Genomic DNA, 7,601 nt, shown 5'->3' with positions numbered 1-7,601 from the left:
ATGTGGCACAAGACAATTTTGTTTACTGATAGGTAAAGATAAAGGGAATTGTTTTAAAAGAAAAATATAACATTTGTATATATAATCCTTATACAAAATAAAATTAATGAGACTTTAAAAAGAAAAAAAAAAAAAAAAAACACCCTAGGCACATACACAGATCTCATGTGCAGTGGCTATTCTGTGGTCAGAGAACTTTTTCCAAAGTTGTCCTAACTTAGATGCCAGGGCTGACCAAATGCCACCCTCCAGATGAATGGCCATCTGCCAACCTTACAGGATCTAAGCATCTGGTTCACTGGCTCTTTTTCACAGCTGGGGAAACTGAGCTTAGAAGGATTGGAGATTAGGAGCAAAGCCACAGTGTCTCCTGGTCCCTTTCCTTCAGAGCTCTCTCCCTCAGTTCTCCCAGCACACCCAGCTGTCCTCTGCCCACACCCAGAGGCCCGGCTTCATGGAAGGTCCCCTTCAGCCTTGTGCTTGCTTTCAGACATCTCTGGGCTCAGGAACACCAACAGGTGGGAAAGGTGGGGCCTGCTGGGATGCCCCTCCTGCTTCCAGACCAGAGCTGTTCCCATGTTCTACTGGGACAAATGCCAACTGCTCTAGGGAGACAGAGCAAGCCAGGACAGACCAGGGAGGAGCTGGGGCTCTGGGATACTGAGACCACTTCAGCTTCTCCACATTCCCAGATTTAGGGCACCCCTATTAACCACCCACCTGGGCAAAGAGGCCTGAGCCAGGTGGTTGTCAGCAAAATGAGATCTGGGAGGAAATCTGGGGTTCTGTTTCCCCAGAGGACAGGGGACCTTCCGGTGATCAAGAAAAGAAAGCAGAACTAGGGTGAGTCTTATCCTCCACTCCCTGTCCCGCCCTCACCCTGGGCCAGAACCCAGGGAGTCACCATACCTGTAGCTTCATTCCCAAGCCTCTGTCCTGTACTGTAAAAAAACAAATGCTAATACCTCAGCCACGACCCTGGAGGGAGGAGACAACCTGAGAATCAAGAAAATTGAGTTCAAGTCTCCTTTCTTCCATACGACCATAGACAAGACCTTAGGGCCTGCTTCCCATGCGAACACCAGGATAATCAAGGGCAGGACCCACACCAGTTGTAAGCAAATGAGCCCTTGCTGGAACCACGCTCTACAGCCCATCATGCCGTCAGAAGATGGATGTAATGAAGAAGGGATGTAATGGGAGTGTGTAATTGATGAGGCATGGGTGCAGTGGAGAAGCCAGAGGCCAAGAGACTAGCCAGGGTGCCAATACAGGCCTCCAGGAACCAAGCCTAACCAAGGGGATGGAGCAGAGGAAGAAGTAGGAAAGGGAAATGGTGACTGAGATCCAGCTCTTGACCAGTTGACCTGGAGTATGGATAGAGAGGTGAAGAACATTTGGATGCTGGTTGCTGCTAGGGATAACACTCAGGGACCGGCAGTGGCTAGATGTAGAGTTAATAGTTGGTCTACCTCAAAGAAAGGATCCAACAAGCAGGTGAATGCCCAGGTTGAGGGAACATCCTTGTTCTGCTAGAAGGCTTACAACCTTTCCCTGCTCTTCCATTCCAGAGCCAAAGTCCTGAATGCAGACCCTGTAGACAGCAGCTGATCCTCTAGTTGTTGACATTGTCTCTTTTGCGCCAGGACATGTGAAGGAAGTTCTCTCCCACCCACCTCCTTCAAGGTGGTACTAGATCAAAATTGTCCTTTTATCCCCCTTTGATTTATCACTGTTTTGGTCACCAAGCACGGGGTCTGGCTGACTGAAAATGTCACAAGAGACTGGTTGCTTGTGTGGGATGAGCGCTGGTGTGAATAATCCAGGAAAGGGGTTGCAGAGGTGGCCGGAGAGGTAAGAGCACTTGCTGCTCTTGCAGAAGACGCAGGCTAGGTATCCAGCGCCCACATGGTGGCTCACCACTGCCTCTAACTCTAGTCTCAGGAGAGATGACATCTCTTCTGTCCTCTTTGGGCACTGGTCATACCTATGGTGCATATGTTTGTGTGCATGTATGCATAAGTGTGTGTGTTATATATATTTGTGTGTGTAAGCAAAATACTTCTACAACATAAAGTAAAAATAATCTAAAATAAAAATATGTAAATAAAAATATACAAGAAAAACTCATGTGACTAGGGGACCAGAGCCAAGTTCATCAAGGTGCCAGCCAGTCCATCCATCTGCCAGGGTAATCACAAAAATGTCATCACCTGCCTCAGTTTCCCACTGAGCCCACTGGTCAATACTCCCAACAGTCCCACAGGTATCTCTGGACACAGGGCCAGAGATGATCAAAGAGTCTGAGGCAAGGTAGCAAGATCCCACTTCTCCCTGCTAGTAGGTGAAAAGGTTTTCTCTCTGCGAGCCTCACCCCCTGCCACATACCCAAGCCAGTCCATGCCCTTCTGCCTACCTACCCCACATCTGAAAGGTATTGGGGAGGTCCCACCCAGCATTTGGAAATCCCAAGCTGACTCTCACCTGAATCATTCATGAGGCCAGCCCCACCCACCCCACCTCTGCAGCTGGTTCACAGAACAGGAAAGTTCTGTAGTCAGCGGCCTCAACTCTCTTCAAATCTCAGTCCCAAACTGAGTCTCCACTCTCACCACAGCCTTGAGCGTTCAGCTGCCTTTTGTCAGCTTCAGTTTCCCCCATCCAAAAAACAGCGTTACTACCTGCATTTCTGCAAGAGCTGCTCTGAGGACAGCAAGAATGTGGGGCTCAAAATTAGTTCTCTACTGGCCCTTCTTTTCCTTCCCTACCTGAGCAGGATTGGCTTCATGGAAAGGCCTCTTCCTTTCCTCTGTGCCTGCTCAGTGCCAACTTTTCATTACATATTGCAGAGAATAAAAATAACATTTCTTATGTACCTATTATGTATATAATCTCTGAGGGGGGAGAGAAAGAGCGAGTCTCTTTCCCAATAGTCCTATGAATCCAATAGTGTCATTTCCATTTACAGAGAAAGAAAGCTGAGGTCCAGAATTGTAGAGGTTTGCTCAAGGTTACACAAAAAAGAAAAGAAAAGAAAAGAAAGAAAGAAAGAAAGAAAGAAAGAAAGAAAGAAAGAAAGAAGAAAAAGAAACCCTGCAGGCAAGTGGGTAGCTGGGTGCAGGTGGGGGGAGTGTCCCACTAAATTATACAGCTCAGACCACCAGAGAGCCAAGGATTGAAAGGCACATAAACCACTTGTTTGTCTTTCTTACTTAATCCTGAAAAAGGCTCTGCGAGGAAAGCAATACAGGGCAGGAGACTCAGAGGCTCAAGGGTTCCTCCAGACTTTGCCTGAGCTGAGGTGGGGAAGGGGGAGTTCCAACCAGTGCCATCGCAGTTTGTAAGCCACAGGCAGGATGCTCAGACACAGCCCCATAAATGGGAGAACAAGCTGACCTGCTAGAAGCTACAAGCTATTGGTGGTGGAGCAGAGACTGGAGCTCTGCTCTGTTGGATTTCAACTTAACAGGTTTAATACCCTGCCACAATCTATCACCGCCTCTCCTGGATGCCCAGTCCTGAGTCTCCAGGAGACAAACACCCAGATCCTGGCAGGGATGAGCAGGCAGGAGGCTGGTGTGTGGAGAATTCCCTGTTCATCTGGGAAGTTTCCACTGCAGTGTCCGGACAGATCTCACCACCTGATTAGCCCAGTGGTCCTTCTACCAGCGTTCTCCTCACCCTGGTCCTACCATCTGAGGAATCTACAGAGAATCAGATATCAGTTCCTGAGATTGTGGGGGCTCAGTTGCCTGCGACAAAGAAGCCATGATGAACGTGTATATATATATATATATATATATATATATATATGTATGTATGTATGTATGTATGTATGTATGTATGTATATATATATATATATATATATATATATATATATGACCAGGTTTTTTTTTCCCCAGAGGTGGCTGTGATTGTAAAATGTCACTCTGCTCCACCCTACCCCAATCACAGTTGAAGAAGAGATATTGCCACAGCCTTCCTTTAATATGTGAACTACCGTTATAACTACTTAGACCCTTGCATAGCTCCCCCTGCCCTCAGACTCTAGCCTAGACTTTAGCACTATCATTGCCTAAGGAGCCATGGAATGGAGAACCCAGATCTGATTTCTTATAACTAAACCCCTTGAAATCCCTGTGCAACCTTGAGTAACTCACCTTTCCTCTTGGGTTTCAGTCTCCCTATCTGGTAAAGAAATCTGTTGCAACTGAGCTGCTGAGGAGTTTGGGGGATTCCCAGCCTGACCCACCTGGGTTTAGAGCCTGACTTGCACGGTCAAGGTGTGTGATTCTGAGTAGTTCATTTGATGTCTTTGAGCCCAGTTTCCTCTGGGCAATGAAAACGATAAAAACCATGGTGAGGAGATCACTTAGCCCAATTCATAACCCCCAGGAGCCATTTGAAAAATGACCAGTACTTGGTGTCATAATTATAAGTAATAACTATACAATGAATTCAATTCTGTCACTGTGGTCCTAGATTACAGATATCTCAAGAGAACTTTAGAGAGAATGGTGGCAAGCATGTGCTGGCTTCCTGTGTCAGGATCACATTTAGTTGCACATGACAATAATAATAATAATAATAATAATAATAATAATAATAATAATAAATGGGAGGTTTAAGCAAAAGAGAGGATGGGGAATTTTCTTCCTCAAATGGCAGAAAGTACCAGTTGTGTACAGTCATGTCATGAGGAGGGGGCTCTTCAGTCAGTCCTCCACTGGCTGTATCTGTGTGATGCCACCCCCAGGCACCTTACTCCAAGTGTAGAAAGTCTGAGAGCAGATACTCCCACAGACTCCCACAGTACTTCTCTTCCACCACAGTGATTCACGTGAGCTCCCTTGACTGCAAAGGAGCTTGGGAATTGTAGTTTTGTAATAGGCAAGCAAAGGACAAGAAGTGTGGAAAGGAGCTTGGCAGCTGGCTATCAGATGTTTGTCAAAAGCCAAAAAAGAGTGTTTCTGGTGTAGACCAACTCCCCTAGAGAACACAGACACAATCAGTTCTGAGGTAAGCCACACTTTCCAGCCAAAAGAAGAGGTTCAAAAATAGCAGGACCACAGTGAGGCACCGCCAAGAACACCCAGAAAAAGTCCAGTTCAGCTGCCAACAGGTAGCAGAATGCAATGTCTCCTCTGTACCCTGTGGCCTTCTATAAAAATGGACCAATCTCATAAGTAGCAGCCATGCCCAGACACAAGGCATCTCATCCTTGGCAAACTTGCACTCTGTGGCTTAGAAACTTAAAAGACAAGAATTCATACTTCAAACAACTACTTGGTTCTCAGGCCAGAGCCCTAAAAGTTCACTGTCTGGAGCCTTTCAGAAAGAAGTGGACTGGCTCACCCCATGTACGGAATGTGTACCAGCTTTAATGCTTTGTTAATCGCTCGGCACCATTTAGCCATATATAGCCTGGAAACATTCTCGCTCACACTAACTTCTTACTTAATCTCCGAAGCAACTCTTCGACGTAGGGGATTTCACCTATGAATGGGGGTAGGAGAGCTGGAGAAGCTGGGATTGTTTCCAATGCAAGAGACAGACATTCAAGATCACTTCGGCAAAGATGCTGAAAATCAGAGGACAGATATGACTACATCCAAATTCATATCCATCCCCCCCACCTCTCCCAGGACTTGAGTATCTCTAGGTTCACGCTGCCCTCATGCCCCGGCCCTAAAAGACAGGATGACGTCTTTCTCCAAATAGCCTCACGGAAGTGAGACTCTTTTGATTGTTCTGCCTTAAGTCCAGCAGCCACTTTTGAACCAACTGCTATCACCAGGAAGATGTAATGTCCTGATTATTCTGGCTGATCGGTGTTAAGACTGTACCTTCCACATGACAGATTTGGGAACAGGGTGTTTCCACAAGAAACCAGAGTGCAGCTATCAAAAGAAGACCAGGTTTGTTGAGGTGATGGCTTAGACAGTAGTTAGTAAAGTAAAGTAAAGTGCTTGTCTTGCAAGATGAGGTGCTGGGTTCAGGTTCCCCAGGACCCACATAAAGAGCCTGGTGCTGCAATGCATGCCCATCATGCCAACACTTGGCAGACAGAAACAGGGGGATTCCCTGGTACTTGCTGGCCAGCCAGACTAGCATAATCTGGGAGGTCCAGACTGAGTGAGAGCCACCATCTCAAAAAATAGGGCAGAAAGCAATTGAGGGTGATAGCCATTGTCAAACTCAGGCTTCACGTACATATGCACACATGTGTACACACACACACACACACACACACACACAGTTTTGTACTTAAGTCAAATTAAAAGAGGAAGGAAGAGAGGCAGACAACAACTGGGGTCCCTCTCTCCCAATAAGCAATAAAGAAGAGCAGGTGTGCGCTAAGAGGCAAGGTGGCTTTGCCTCCAGACAACCCCAGAGCTAGAAAGTGAAAGAAGAAAGCCTTTGGCCTTGGGCCTGGGTGGGGAGGTGGACACATTGAGGAGAGCCCAGCCTACTGCAGCATCCAGAACCTTTTCTCCTCTGCCCTCAAGACACTGAGAGTGGTTTGTTGGGGATGCTGGGGGCAAGGCTGTGGTCTCTGGTGCTGCCTGCCAGGGCTGGAGCAGGAGAGGACATCAGTCGGCAAAGTAGCCAGGGTTCATAGGGACATATGGCTGGACACTAGACACTGACCAGATACAGTGTTATAGAACAAAACCAGGGTTCCCTCTGTTGGCTTCTTAGTCTCGTTAGTGACAGTCTCATATGGAGCCTTGAGTTTTATTACAGCGTAAGAGAGAAACAACAGGGCAGGTCAGCTATGAATCTCAGCAGCTCCCAGAAGAGAGATGGAAGAGAGAGAGAGAGACAGAGAAAGGGTTGAAGTCATTTCTTTTACAACTGGCATCAGCAAACGGCCTCATGGCATAAAGGGAGGGGGCAGACAACCAGTGAGCCCTATGTCTGGGAAAGCAAGCTCAGCTTTAGCCAGTACCTAAGAAACAAGGAAAAAGTTACACATTGAGTTAGGGCTCAGATGCGTAGGCAAGCATGGCAGGCTTCCACTGTGCTGCCTGGTGGACGCTCTTTAAGCAGCTGTTTCCAGGGCGGGGCTTCTGGGAAGGGAAAGTATATTATCTCGTTAAGATAATTCATCATACCATCTCCTTAGCATGTCTCCTCCAGATGACTCAGATTTTGGAGAAGTCTGCCTCTTGGCCAAGTGATTGACAGGCCCAGATGCATTAGGGACAGGCAAAGAGGATTTTGGGTCTCCTCCCAGGGCCAGAAGTAGATATTTCAGTACTATGTTTTTGCCTAGGAGGCAATGCCTTTGCCTTAATGGGTTTCAGCCGCCACCTTTTCATATGGTAATTTAAATTCTAAGGAAGAACAACATTGATGTCTCTAGGGAAACAAAGGTGGGGTCCAAAGCTTACAGGATCAAAGACATTTCAGGCTTCTAGCTAAGATATGAACCCCTATCTCCAACCACATGCCCCAAATATACATCTTGTCCACATCAACATGATAAAACACCATGACCAAAGAAAGCTGGAGAAGGAACAAAGCAAGTCTATATCACTGTTCATCCAGAACTCAAAGAGAGCAGGAACCTGGAGGCAGGAACTGATACAGAAGC

This window comes from Micromys minutus (assembly GCF_963924665.1).
Source record: "Micromys minutus genome assembly, chromosome: 13".
NCBI classification, from domain to species: Eukaryota; Metazoa; Chordata; class Mammalia; order Rodentia; family Muridae; genus Micromys; species Micromys minutus.
The sequence above is the reverse complement of the archived record's forward strand: the minus strand, read 5'-3'. Positions refer to the sequence as shown.